Consider the following 14,514-nt stretch of genomic DNA (forward strand, 5'->3'; position numbering starts at 1 on the left):
TTCCTTCCTTCCTTCCTTCCTTCCTTCCTTCTTTCTTTTTACTTAGAGTATGCATTTAAAGTTCTTTTGGTGTTTTTTTTTTTCCTGGCTATTTCTCTTTTTTATCAAATAATCTTCTGGTGTATGAATGTACTACAGTTTGCTTATTCATTCATCTATTGAGGACATCTTGGTTGCTTCAGCATTTTGGCACATATGAACACAGTGCTATAAAGATTTATGTACAAGTTTTTGCATGTACTTAAATTTTCAAATCATTGAGTAAATAACTGTAAGTATGATTGATGGATTATATGATAAAAAACCGTATTTAGTTTGTCATAAATGAACAAACATTTTTCAAACTTGGCTGTACCATTTTGTTATCCCACCAGAAATGAATGGTAATTCCTGTTGCTCCATATCTTGTCAGTTTTTGGATTTTAGACATAACAGGTGTGTAATGGTGCTGTTTGTTGTTTTAATTAGCATTTTCCTAATAACAGTTGATGTTAAGTATCTTTTCATATTTGCTATTTATCTTATATTTAAAAAAATTTTATTTGTTCCTTTTAGTTATACATGACAGTAGAGTCCATACAGATATGGAATATGTTTTATTCTAATTAGGATCTCAGTCTTGTGGGATCTCAAAACCATGTTGAGATTCACTGTGGTGTATTCATATGTGTGTATAGGAAAGTTATGTTAGATTCAATCCACTGTCTTTCCTGTTCCTGTCTCCATTCTCTTTCCTCTTCTTGTCTCTATTCCCCTTTATCTAATCCACTGAACTTCTATTCCTTCCCCTCCTTGTTGTGTATTAGCGCCCACATGCTATTTATCTTCTTTGGTGGGGTGTCTCTTGGGGACTTTTGACCCCTTTTGAAAATGTTATTGCTCCTTCCCTTCCCTCCCCTCCCCTCCCCTCCCCTCCCTATCGTTTCTTCCTAATCATGCCAGAATTTATTCACCTACACTTAAATGTTTCCTCTTCCTGGAGTTTCTCATTTTCCCATTGTGTTCTATAACCCAGTCTTTGGGTTGTCTTTTCATTCTCATAATAAAGTCCTCTGCAGAGAAGATGTTTTTAATTTTAATGAATTTCAACCTGTCAGTTTTTCTTTTATGGAAAGAAAGGATTAATTACTGAATGAGTAATTACTGAACCCAAGATCACCTAGACTCTTTTTAATGTTATCTTCTAGAGGGTGGGTTTTACATTTAAATCTATGGTACATTTTAAAATTACTTTTTCTTTTTTTGTGAGAATGATATGTGCCTAAATTCATTTTATTGCATATGGCTATCCAGTTGTTCTATGACTGTTTGTTATAATTACTACCCTTTCTCCACTGGATTGTCTTTGTTTTCTTGTCAGAGTCAGGTGTCTTTGTTTTATGTGTGTGGGTCTGATTCTGAATTCAGTTCTCGTGAATCTGTTTGTCTGTTTTTTAATTTTGATAATACCACATTGATTTCATTATTGTAGCTTCATAGTAAGTCTTGAAGTTGAACATTTTCAGTCTCCTGATGTTTTACTTCTCCTACTTCAGTATTTTGTTGTTGATTCTGTCTTTTACCTTTTCCACTGAGACTTTAGAATTAGCTTGTCATTATCCACAAAATAGCTTGCTGGGATTTTTTTCCTTTTAAATTGGGATTGTGTTGAATCTATAGATCAGGTTTGGAAAAACTGATATCATAATGGTATTCCTGTCAATGTACGTGGTCTTCCTATCAATGTATATGAAATATTTCTCCACTTAGATTTTTTATTGTTATCTTTCATAAGAGTTTTATAGTTTGCCTCCTACAGGTTACACACACACACACACACACACACAATGTGATGGTTTATTTTGGGTGCTAATGTAATGGTTTTGGGTTTAATGTATCAAATTCTTATTGTTCATTGCTAGTATTTAGTAAAACAATTAACTTTGGTCTATTTCATCTCTATCCTACAACCTTACAATAATCATTTAGTTCTAGGACTTTTTTCTTTTCCTTTTTTTTCTTGCAATTCTTTGGAATTTTCTACATAGACAAGTAAGTGATTGACAAAGACAGTTCTATTTCCAATTTGTGTATATTTTATTTCCTTTTTTACCTAATTATATTAGCTAGGCCTTCCAATATGATGTTGAATGAGAATGGTGAGAGTTGACATTCTTGCCTTGTTCCTAATGGTATCCTACTCTGCTTTGCTTTGCTGTGGCCAAACTACCCAACAAGAAAAACTTAGAGAAGGGAAAATGTATTTTGGCCCATGGTTCCAGAGGTTTAGTCTATGGTTGATTGAATACATTGCTCTGGGCCCAAGATGAGGGTGAATATCGTGGCAGACAGAAGCTGCTCTGTTCATGGCTGGCCAGGAAGCAGAGTGAGGGAGATGGGGAAGGGGCCATAGGGAAGATGAGCCCTTTCTCATCATGCCCCCAGTGACCCACCTCCTCCAGCTATGCCACTCCTGCTTATAATTAATTTGGTCCATTCAAACTAGGATAAACTAATGAGGTTACAGTGCTCATAATCTAGTCACTTCACCTCTGAACATTCTTGAATGAACATAAGAGCTTTCAGGTGACACCTCATATCCAAACAATAACAGGAAGACTGCATCTAATTTCTCACCATTAATATGATGTGCTATAGGTATTTTGTAGATGTTCTTATTGTATTTAGGAAGTTTGGCATTGGATTTTGTTAAATCCAAATTTTGCATGTGTTGTAAGATCACATGCGTTTTTTCTTTAGCTTATTAATATAATAGATTAATTGATTTTTGAATATCAAACTAGCCTTGCATACCTATAATAAATCTAACTTGTGGTATAAAATTATTTTTATACATATTGTTAGATTTACATTTTGTTAAATATTTTTCTATGCCTATTTTTTTTCAAGATGTTTGTAGTTTTCCTTTTTTGTAAGGTCATCTTCTGGTTTCGGTGTTAGGGTAATGATGACTTGATCCAATGAATTAGGAAGTATTCTCTATGCTTTTACTTTTCTGAAAGAGATTATAGTGAATTTGTTTTTATCTTTCTTAAATGTCTGGTAGAATTCCCCAGTGAATCCAGTGGTCTTGGTGCTTTCTGGTTTAGAAGATTATTAATTAATGATTCAATTATTCAATAGGTGTATTCATATTCAAATTATCTATTTTCACATAAGGGAATTTTGAATGTATCTCAGGAATTGCTATTTTACCTAAGTTATTGGATTTGTGGGATAGATTTATTCAGGGTATTTTTTGTTAGGCTTTTAATATCTCTGGGATCAGTATTGATATCTCCCTTATGTTTCTACTATTTTTAGTCTAAAAAATAGTAGAAACATAAGTGAATATGTTATTATTCACTTAGCATAATAGCACATCTATTTTTTACTTATAGATGGATGCAATATCTTTATTTTTTTTCTTTATTTTTATGTGGTGCTGAGGATTGAACCCAGTGCCTCACATGTGCGAGATGGGTACCCTGCCACTGAGCCCCAGCCCCTATATTACCTGTATTTTTAAAGGACCAACTTTACATTTTTTTTTTTGTCTCTGTTGTTTCTTTGTTTTCAGTTTCATTGGCCATTGCTCTAATTTACTTATTTCTGTTTGCTCGATGTGGGTTTATATTGCTATCCTTTCTCTAGTTTTCTCTGGTAGAAACTTTGATCACTAATGTTAGATCTTTCTTCTTTTCTAATATATGCACTAGTGCTATAAATTCCCATCTCTCAACACTCACTGCTTTTGTTATATTCCACAAATTTCAATTAGTTTTTGTTCATTTAGTTTTTTTTTTAGCTTTTCCTTGAGATAGTTTGAGTATCCCAAATGCTAAAATCAGAAATCCATATGTTTCAAAATGTGAAACTTTTTAAACACCAACATGATGTGTGGCTTGTGGAAACCACTGATCTGCTTTTTATCAATTTGTTTTTTTTTTTAAAATTCCGCATAAATGGAGTCACATGTAGTTTTTGTGGTTGTTGGTGTGTGTGTGTGTGTGTGTGTATGTGTGTGCACGCACGCACGCGCCTGCCTGGCTTCTTTCACTTACCATAATAATACTTTATGAAATTCACTCATATTATTATGTCTAACAGTGGTTTTCCCCATTAATTGCTGAATGGTATTTCATTGTATAGTTAGTTATACGTGAAAATAGGTGGGTAAATCTCTACATTATTTAGTCACTGGTTAATGGACATTAACTTTTCCTTGAGGCTTTTTCTTTAACTCATGCATTATCTATCTATCTATCTATTTATTTAAAAAATTTTTTTGTAGTTGTTGATGAACCTTTATTTTTTTCATTTGTTATATGTGGTGTTGAGAATCAACATTTGAGGCAAGTACTCTACCACTGAGCCACAACCCCAGCACTCATGTATTATTTAGAAGGATTTTGAATATCCTGAATGCTAAAGTCTAAAATCCACATGCTTCAAAATCTGAAACTTTTTGAACACCAACACGGTGTTTGGTATGTTGCCAGGTTTTTTTGCTATTCCACATAAAACTGTCATTAATATTCACGTATTAGGGCTGGGGCTGTAGCTTAGCATCTGCCTTGCACGTGTGAGGCACTGTGTTTGATCCTCAGCACCACATAAAATAAATAAATAAATAAAGATAGATATTGTGAAAAAATTAATGTATTAATCTTTGTATGTATACCTGTTTTTTTTCTGTTTAGTAAATATGAAAGAGGGATTGTTGGGTCAGATGGTTAAATGTATTTGTTTAATTTTTTAAATTGTTCATTGTGTACCATTTTGTATTTCCACCATTAATGTGGAAGTGTTCCAGTTGCTCTACTTGTTATTGCCAGTCTTTTTTGTTATTGATTTTTTTCCTTTTAAAACTTTTTTTGGGATACTTTAGAATTATATGAGTTGCAAAGATAATGTAGAGGTTTACCCACCTACTTTCACCGTTCTTCCTCTTCTTATATTAACATAATCACAGAACATTGACATTTATGAAAATTAGGAAGTTACACTTGCTACAGTTATGCTACAAAAGTACAGACTTTATGGATTTCACTAGTTTTCCCATTAATATCACCACCCCTTCTTTTTGGTTCCAGGATGCAATTTAAGATCCCATGTTGTATTATTTGTCATACCTGTGTAAACTCCCTCAGTCTATGTCTATCCCTCAGTCTTAATTTTCTTGACACCAGTCAGTGTTTTGTAGAATGCCTCTTAATTTGGGTTTGTTTGATGCTTTCTCAAGAAGAAATTGAGGTTATACATTATTAGGATGGATATCGCAGAGGTACTGTGTCTTAGTGTAATGTGTCAGGGGTTGCATGATATTTCTAACCTCCATTACTTGGTTAATGTAATGCCTGGCAGGTTTTCCAGTGGAAGGTTACTATTTCTTTTCCTTTGTAAATTACTAAATATTAATTGGCAACATGTATTTTTCTGTTCTGTTTTCTTCTATTTACCTACATGTCTTTATACTAGTACATAGTACACTATCTTATTATTATAGNAAGCCTTCTGATCCACAGGAACGATGAACCTCTCCATTTATCTCAGTCTTCATTGATTTCTTTCTTGATTTTAGAAATCTTTTAGTTTTTAAACTGTGAACCCCAAATTACATTCATTAGATACATACCATTAAGTTATGAAGTCTTAGCATCACATACACATAAATATATGTACAATTTGATTCAATTTGCCAAAAGTGTCATATCTTAATGTTTCTGTTCACAAGGGATGTAGGTCTTTGTTTTTCTTTTCTTGAAGAGTCTTTGCTTGGTTTGGGTAGTATGGTAGTACTGGCCACTTAAGTTAGTTTGTGTATGTTATTTTCTATTTGGAGGCCTTATGTAGAATTAACATTTTTTATTAATAGCATACACTTATGTTTATTAACAATATTAAATATTTAATATAATTTATTAGTGAACCATTGAGGCCTACAGCTTTATTTGCTAGAAGATATTTATACATGAATTTCTTTTCTTTACTATGTATAGGACTATTCTTCAAATGATCTATTTCTTCTTGAGTGTGCTGTAGCAGCTTATGTCTTTAAAGGAAATTTTCCAGTTCAACTAAGTTGTTGAATATATAGGCATAAGGTTGCTTTTAATATTCTTTTTCAATCTGTTGAATGTCTGTTAGATCTGTAGTAATATCTTACTTTTGAATCCTTAAAGTCTGTATCTAATTGTTAAACAATTTGGAGCTCTGGTTTATGTTCTTCCTCTGTTCTTTAAAACATATTGGTTTTTATTCCAATTGATTTTAACCTTCTATTGGTGTTGGTTGTCTTTTGTGCTTTGTTACTTTGGATTGTGTCCTGGGCTTTTAAAAGTACAAAAACCCAACACCCTTTTTTAAGTCTTAGAACACTCTGATACCAAATATATGCTTTTGTATACCAAGCAATTCTCCAATTCTCAGTGGACACCAACTGGATGTCCTATAATTTAACTTGATTCTGACACTAACTACTAGAGTTAGAATAGACCCCATAGGTTAAAGTCCTAATACCACAAGACTGGTCCCCCCAACTCCCACTGTGCCAAATGCAATGAATAGGTCTCCTACTCATAAGTTATCCACACTTCTGTTCAACTTGGTTACAGATTGGAGGTTTTTTTGACTCCCACTTCATGTTTGATAATTTACTATAATGGCTCACAGAACTCAGGGAAACACTTTACTTATCATCATGTGGTTGATTTCTCAAGTAACCAACCTTTATTCATAATAAAGAACCAATAAAAAATAATCACTGCATTAGCATAAACTCAGGTGTAGTTGAAAGAGACTTAGTTTGAGTTACAACACTCTCTAACCCCTTCACTTAGAAAGTCCAGGGGATTTAAGGCACTCTGTGCCAGGAACCTAGGACCGAAAACACAATATTACAACAAAAGATGATCTTGTCACCTCTATCATTCAGGGGTGACATTTCAAAACATGTCACCATGTTTTAAAAGTTCTTTTAAAAGTTCTGTGCCAGGCACTGGAGTTGAAGATAAAATATATACATCTCTTATTGTATCACAACCACATGGCAATGTCATTGTAAAATTGTTTTTAGCAACCATTTAACATCTAGGATGATTGTGTCTTTTCTTGGAAAGGAGTCATATTTGCTTTTATCAGACACCAAGAATCAGCATTATTCTAAAATGCTGGGGTGTGGGGACAAGTGCATGGAGTACTGCATACATGGCATACATTAAGGGCGCCTGAGTGGCAAACCACTCCCCTCATGCTAGGCAGGTGAGCAGCAAATTGTTTACCCCGTAGGCACAGCCCTGGCATGAGGCCACATGTTGTGGTTCCAGCACTTGCTCCAGGGTCTGCTCCTCGTTTGGTCACCACAAGGACAGCTGGTAAGAAATTGTACTGGTGGCTGCCTGTAATCTGCTTAGCTACTGCCCAAGTGTGTATACATGGTGACTATGCAATAAAATCAGGCCTGCTTCCAGCTTGGTCTCTGGAGGTCTTGATTCGTGACTCTGCAGCTGCACTCTCCTCTACTCTGTTCTGTGGACCTCCTCACTGGATGAGAGAGCCTACTCACTGGGACACACTGGTATTTTGCAGTCACATCAATCTGATTTTATATGTCATGTGAGTCTCTTTGAAGAGCCATTCTAGTCCTGGTATATCTGTCTCAGGGTGCACCTGTTCAGAGTTCCAATCCAAAATGAGTAGTATACCAACACCATTCATCTCTGATAGAGCTTGCTTTTTTATTTCTGTTTTTTAATTCTTTGGCATTCTCAAAAGTGCCATTGAGCTGCTCTGTCACCCCTTTCTATTTTGGCAAATGCTACAAGATGAAGAGTGGTTGAAAGTGTTGGTCTCTCTTCCCCATGTCACTTACGTTTCCTGGATCTTGGCCTGATGAGTTTTTAACATCTTGTTGGTTCTCTGCTGCCTTTAAAGAGATTTTTTTTTTTTTTTGCATTTTGTTTGTTTTTTTCCTATCTAAATATCTAGTCACCATTGTCGGAAGTGGATTTTCCTTTGTAATTTTTATGTTCATATTTCTTATAAAATTTTGATTATATTGTATAGAAAAATTATTTTGATTTTTAAACTCAACATGATATTAAGAACGTTTCTCCATGTAACCAAATACCATTTTAAGTCATATTTTAAAATTAATGTATATAGTTCTTCATATTTATGTCATATATTCTTTCATTCTTTTTCTTTTTCCTACTTAATTAGCTAACATTTTGAGTCCACCTCTTTATTTTCTTTATTTATTTGCTACATCATGACATTTCTAGATTTACAATTATTTATATACCCTCTACTTTATACATTTATGAATGTAAACTTGATCATTCCTACTAAACTAAATACCTGCTGTGATAACAAAATTAAATTTTACCAGGAGAATGAATAGAAACCTCTGATATCTTGAGAAACACCTGGCTTTTAAGTTAAAACTGGAAACAGAAGGCTGTGTGAGTGTATAGTTTTACACCTAGCAATAAGAGAACATGTGTCCATCTGATCTTAGGAAGATTTTATAAGCTTCAAATGGGTCTCTGGCCCTGAGCCATTCTTGCTGTCATTTTTTATTAACTTTGTTCTCTTTTTCTTCTTATAGAAGGTCTGCTTTTTGCAATATTATTTTAAAAGAATATGATGCCTTTCAAGAGGATATTGTAAATAGTCTTACAATTATGTAAATAGTCTTAAAATTGTGTGTCTTATTTCAATGAAAGAACTCATAAAACATCATAACACAAAATATGGAGTAAGTAATCAGAAACACAGAGTGAATGAACATTATTAGCTGTCTTTTGGCTGTGCTTAACAATCAGGATACAATGACCATCACATAAGAGCAAATTAAGTTGTTTCTTTTTAAAACAGTCTTCACTAGCTTCTTTGGTGAATAAAGATAAAGGCATTTAAAAATCACATTTATAGACAGATAGTCCAGATTGGAAATTTTAATAACTTCATTTTGGTTAAAACTTATAGCCTTCTCCTCAATTTTTATGAGACATTTGTATTAGCCTTTTTGTACATTTGAATAAAATAGATCTTGTTTGTAATGAATGTTTGGTTTTTCATAGATTGACTAAATTGCATTTTTTAACATTCTTTTTTTATGTGGCATTGTTTTTTAGAAATAAGTAGTAGAGGGATGTTCTTTCTCTTCCCTGATTTTCTTCCTGTTTACTGCAGTTTTTCAAAACTCAATTTTTGTTGCAAATTTGCATTAGTTGTTTTATTCAGTTTTATAAGTTCCATCATGGTTTTTCCTTTAGGTTTTTTTTAGGTTGACTAAATTGTAATTAGATTTCCATTTTCTACAGCACATCTTAAAGGAGTGAGTAGTAAATATATGAGTTCCCTTTTCTGATATTCTCCTTACCTCAAAATATCATCCATGAAAAACATACCTACTATGTTTAACAGGAAGCCATTGATAAAGTAAGGACACACTAGCTCAAAGAAGAAGGGAAGTCATTTTTCAAATGCCTACTTATCAGTTGGATTGCTAGGGTCGCTTACATAACATGAAGCATAACATGAAGCAAATAATTGTTTTTTAAATTTGAATCTTTGGTAGAAATTCTGAATGTGAACAAAGATAGGTTTTGGAATTACTAAGTTTTGCAATTTTTTCTTTGTTATTTGTGCTATTTTTATTGTGAATTAATCAGGCATAGCAACTCATTTTATTTTCTTAGTAATATTTCTATTTTATATGGATTGGGTCTCTATAGTTTCTCTTTAGACAATGTGTTAGAATGTGGCCATAAGTTTGACATTTTCTTAACTTTTATTCTTCTTATATTTATAAACTATAATTTTATCTGTGTTAATTTTTCAGATTTGCATTGTTACCAGTTAAGCTTATTCAATGTATAAATTTTTGTTTATATGGAGTTTTTTTTTTTTTTTTCTCTAGAAGTTGCCTTATATGCATTTGAATTGCTCTTGTTAGCAACTTCTAGGACCAATGACTTATGTCTGGCAACTTTACTGGAATCCTAATACCATGCTGCCTCGTCAAGGTAGTTTACAGGATAGGAGAAGTCTGCCATGTCTTTTCTAGTAAACCACACTAAAGGTACACGTTTCCTCTGCCAAAAATTGGTTTTCTTCATCATTCTTCCCTCCTCAGACGGCAGCTTGGAGTATTGCCCTTTACTTTGATGTGGTATTTGAATTTCTTCTTTTCATTGGACTTCTTACAGAAACCTTTATTTGAAACAGAATGTTTAAATCCAAATATGGCTTTGTAACACATCATTTTTTTTTTCATCCAATGTCATATCAAGTAAGTTATGTCAGACCTGAATATTATTTTTTGGTACAAACCCATGAGGAAAAAAAAAGTGGAAATGAGGGGTAGTTTGAGTGACTCAGTTGCACACTTAACAATAACTTGTTTTCAGATTCCCCTTAATTTTGCTGGGGGAAATCTAATTTTCACGTAGATACTACATAACTTGGGGCCATGGAAATTATCAGATAGACCTGAATATTCTGCTTCTTGCCAAAATTAAAATATTTTTCTTTTAATGAGAGAATAGTTTTCTTTTTTGGAATGTGTGCTTAAGTCTCTTGAATATATTCCATATATACTACTGATAGTTGTGAATTTTGGTAGCATTTAAGAAACTCTAACACTGTTGAAGATGGTAGTGGGAAGATAAGAAATATGTTTTAAACTTTGGGCTATAGTTATTATTTCAATTGAAATAGTATAGATATTAATTAAAATAGGAACTATTAAATTTGTATCAGTACAGTTGCAACCTTCAGAGGCCCAATATTGTACATGTCAGCAACAAATTAACGCCTGTAATTTGCTGTAGGTTAATAACAAAAGCAATTTCACTTGTAGTTAGTTGAATTCCTGGATGTGGAACCTGTGGACATTGATGGCCAATCTTATTTATAGAACTTAAGTTTATATAGAATATAGAACTCAGCCTTATATAGAATTTAAGGTTACAACTTTTTTTAAAAATATATTTATTTTTTAGTTGTAGTTGGACACAATACCTTTATTTATTTTTATTTGGTGCTGAGGATTGAACCCAGAGTGCGCACATGTTAGACCAGTGCTCTACAGCTGAGCCACAACCCCAGCCCAAGTTTACAACCATTTTAAGATGTTCCAAATGTTCTTTTTTTTTTTCCTGTGAGTATACTAAAATCACAGAAAGTCACACAACTTGTTAGTTGAAATTAGATCTATAGTTGGGTCTCATGATCCTGATCTCCTATTTAACTTTTTTTGTTTTTGTTTTTCTTGCTCACTTACTTGTTTTATCATAGCAGTTCTTTTAATTTTTAACTTTCCTGGGAAGATATTTGGCAGGAGGAAAAATACCCGTGAAAGAAAATTCTAAACTGGAGCCTGATTGCAAATCCATCCACCCATCCATTTCTCCTTCCCTCCCTCTCTCCTTCTGTTTCCTTCTTTCCTCTATTCATTTTGAGGCAGGGTCTCCTTGAGTTATCCAGCATGGCCTCAAAACTTGTGATCTTCCTGCCTCAGCCTCTTAAGTAGAGTATCTGGGATTACAGCTGTGCACAACCACACCTGGCTGCAAATCCTTTTCTTATTATAGGTTATTTCAGAGAGAAAACCTAACTGCTCATTTGAAAGGAAGTATTATATAAGATTGGGATCTTCAGTAAAATGCCGCTAGAAGCATTTTGTCTTTTGGGAGATAATAGTAGTGATATTTTATTTTTTTTCCTCCTCGGCTTACTTGATATAGTCTTTTTTTCTATTCCTTCTCATCTTTCCCAGTTTCTCTACCCACCTCACCTCCACTCAAACAAATATGATCTTCAGAGTTTGGAAGAGATGAGGAAGTGTAACAATACTTGCCTTGGGAAAAAATAACTTAGTCCTCGGATACTTGGAAGATAGGCATTTTCTCTGCTGCTTATAGGTCTTGAGATTCTGGCATTTATTGAGAATGCATTCTTAGATTTAAAGTCATGGACAAAAGTCAGGACTCACCTGGTTTACTAAAGGAAAACAATGGATAAATAATGAGTCTTAAAATTTTTGTTTTGCAGAAAGGGTGAATCAATGGAGTATTTCTTGCTGTTCACTAATATGGTGTCCTTGTGAGGTTTCCCCCTCCATGTAACTTTTGATTGTAAGTCTTGTAAGTGGAGTACAAAAATGAAGACACCTCTTCTTAGGTGGCTTTGTATAATAGAAATGGAAGGGACATAGAGGATAGATTTTTAAAAAAATTATTTGTTCCTTTAACATATACATGAGTATATAGAGTGTATTTTGGCATATTATACATACATGGACTATAACTTTTTCTAATTAGGATCCTATTCTTGTGATTGTGCGTGATGTGGAGTTACTCTGGGTGTGTATTCATTGGAGGATAACTTATTATGTATTTTGGCGATATGCGGGGACTCTGTTATAGTACCTGTATTGGGTATTTAGTTTTTAGATCTGATTTAGATTGACTTGATCGAGAAAAGTGCTCCAAACCTGTGTGAAATGTTAAGCCTGACTATGGAAAACATATATTAGTGGATATATGCCTGTTTTCTCTTTTCTTCTTCTTCTAATATTAAATATGTGTGGTGTTCTGAAATTTAAAAAAAATTACAGAAAACAGTCATATTTTTTAACACTGTTATCCTTTTTTACTATGAACACTTTGAAATAGTATGTTAACATGTTTAGTGACATCATAGTTATAGTTGACATTGGTCCAGTTGAAATATTGACTAAGGAAGTGTATTTCTTACTAGGGTTTTTCTTTTATTCTGACCCTATTCTGGGGGTGGTGTAGAGGTAGAAGTTGGTCTTTGGAGAAAGCCCTACTTATATAGACCTTATCTTTTCTGTGAGGCCACATTAAAACAAAACATTAGGCACGTGGAGTAATACTGCTCCCCAGGTACTACCTACCTTTGATTAGTTTTCTTCCTGCCTTTACTCACATTTTGAATATTTTGAGTCATTTTCATTACCACCTTTATTGACAATAACAAAGGATATAATAAACTTAGTAAAAATTTGCAGAGAAGATGACATTTTCTTAAAAAATGTTGAATTTGAAGATGGCTAAGAAATTTTTGAAATATGATTAATATGTTAATATTAGAACATATAATAGAATATGTTGTAACACAGCAGTCTTAAATCTATATAAGGACTTGGGTTTAAATGTGGTGGATTGACCATATGCATTTGTCTCCGTTTCCTAAGCCCACAATGAACATTAAATAAATAAGCTTTTACTGTCTGAAGCACATATGCCACTTTGTGACAGAGGCTTTCTTTTGAACACTGTATTTAAAAAGCTACCTTTCCTTCATTCTTTTATGCTTGTCCAATATATAAACTTATAAACTTCTTTTATATCTGCCTGTTTATCCTTCCCTTACCTCAACCATTGGCAAACCCTTCTCTTTTTTTTTTATGCTGATCTTGGAGTTTCTGACCTTTATTTTCTTCTCTCTGAATAATTCTTTAACATTTCTTACATGGCAGGTGTGCTGCCAACAAATTCCCTCAATTTTTGTTTGGCTGATAAAGCATTTTTCTTCACTTTTTAATGATAATTTCTCAGGATACAGAATTCTAGGTTGGTTGTTTTTCCTCTCAACTGTAAGTATTTCACTCTATTATCTTCATGATTGCTAGTTTCTGAAGATAAAGAAAAAATGATTTTTAATCTTTGCTTCTGTATAGTAAGGTGTTTTTCAGCTCTGGCTTCTTTTTAGAATTTTTGTCTTAGATTTTCTGGTTTGAATATTTTATGTCTAGTCATAGTGGGTTTTTTTTTTTTTTGGTCTGTTTATTGACATTTATATGAGATGGTCTTCTCTGAACTTCCTGGATCTGTGGTTTGATCTGACATTAATTTGGGGAATATTCTCAGTTATTTTTGCTTTATATTTTTGTTTCTCTTTTTCCCCCTGTCCTTCTACTCTACTCTATGCATTACATGTATGTTGTACCTTTTATTGTTATCTCACAGTTCTTGGATATTCTGTTGCTGTTTTCTCAAATCTTTTTTTCTCCTTGGTTTTCAGTTTTAGAAATTTCTATTGTAATATTTTTAATTAGTTAATTTATTTTAATTAGGTATATATGACAGCAGAGTGCATTTTGATTCATTGCACACAATTGCAGCAAAACTTTACATTTCTGTGGTTGTACATGATGTATTGTCATACCATATGTGCAGTTATACATGTACCTAGAATTAGGCGTGGAAATGTTTTTTTCCTCTACTGTACTCTGTCTACTAATGAGTCCATCAAAGGTATTCTTTTCTGTTAAAGTGTTTTCGCTCTATAGCATATTCTTTTCTTTCTTAAAATTTCCTTCTGTCTGCTTACATTATCTTCCATTATGTCTACTTTTTCACTTAAAGTCCTTAGCATAAGTCATAGATTTAAAAAATTCCTGGCCCAATAATACCAATATTTCTGCTGTATCCAAACTCTGGTTCAAATGCTTACTCATTCTTCTCCTCCCCCTCCCCCTCCCCCGCCCCCGCCCCT

At 33.3% G+C, this 14,514-nt stretch overlaps 1 protein-coding gene across 9 annotated transcripts in view; it reads left to right on the forward strand.

The window, feature by feature from the left end:
* Nucleotides 1-14,514, forward strand: part of Exoc6b (exocyst complex component 6B) — a 586,101-nt gene that overhangs the window by 219,297 nt on the left and 352,290 nt on the right. The window lies entirely within an intron of this gene.

This window comes from Marmota marmota, unplaced genomic scaffold (assembly GCF_001458135.2).
Source record: "Marmota marmota marmota unplaced genomic scaffold, marMar, whole genome shotgun sequence".
Taxonomy (NCBI): Eukaryota; Metazoa; Chordata; class Mammalia; order Rodentia; family Sciuridae; genus Marmota; species Marmota marmota.